Source organism: Mixophyes fleayi, chromosome 2 (assembly GCF_038048845.1).
Source record: "Mixophyes fleayi isolate aMixFle1 chromosome 2, aMixFle1.hap1, whole genome shotgun sequence".
NCBI classification, from domain to species: Eukaryota; Metazoa; Chordata; class Amphibia; order Anura; family Limnodynastidae; genus Mixophyes; species Mixophyes fleayi.
The window spans coordinates 292,446,992-292,447,852 of NC_134403.1; the positions used below are offsets into that span (position 1 = coordinate 292,446,992).

At 38.1% G+C, this 861-nt stretch overlaps 1 pseudogene; it reads right to left on the reverse strand.

Moving 5' to 3' along the window:
* Positions 1–330: 330 nt before the first annotated feature.
* LOC142141872 (5S ribosomal RNA) lies at positions 331–448 on the reverse strand (annotated as a pseudogene).
* Between the last annotated feature and the right edge of the window lie 413 nt (positions 449–861).

Here is an 861-nt window from a genome sequence, read left to right on the forward strand (position 1 = left end):
ATGAGCCATAGTACATAAAGTAGTTGCTTTCATAGGTTACAATAGTGGGTAGATAGGACCATAATATAAATATTCAGTCTGGGGTTGATGCATATTATTGGGAATAATGATAAAAATAGTAATGATAGAAATAAAGTAAATCTAAAAATAAAAAATAATAATAAAAGAAAATAAATGATGAAGTGCACAGATGAACCTGTAATGTATATCCTCTATGTGGAATGTTGGAGCCAACGACAATTAGTTGGACCAATATGGCACATATAAATATATTTCATATTCCTGTATTGGTCGCACAAGGGCAACCATATATCCAGGTTGGAGATGCAGGACCTATAGTACCAGGTATTCGCAGGTAGTCCCCTATCCTGCTACTTACCTGACCCTCTCTGCTTCGCTTCCAAGGTCAGATGAGATTGGGCATAACCAGAGAGGTATGACTGTAGGTACGCTATAATCACCTCCTGGAGTGGTCTGTCCAAGCCGCCAATAACTATAATGGAAAGTGCCGGTGCCACCATAATAAGATCATACTTATGTATCATAAGGATACATCGAACTCTATGTTCAAGCCTGATGGGGCTAATGTCTTAAGATGATAACTTGCCCTAGTCTCTTATTTGTTCAGTTGTTGTAAAGAATTGCCCCCTCTCCAGTTGTTTTTGACTTTCTTAATCCCTATAAATTCGACACCATCATAATCACAGTGGTGTATATCTTTGAAGTGTTTAGAGATGTGGTGGTTTTCAAAACCAATGCTGATGTTCCTAAGGTGTTCCCTTATTCTGTCCTTTAACTGCCTAATGGTCCTGCCCACATATTGTTTGCCACACTTGCATTGCAATAAGTATACAACATTGT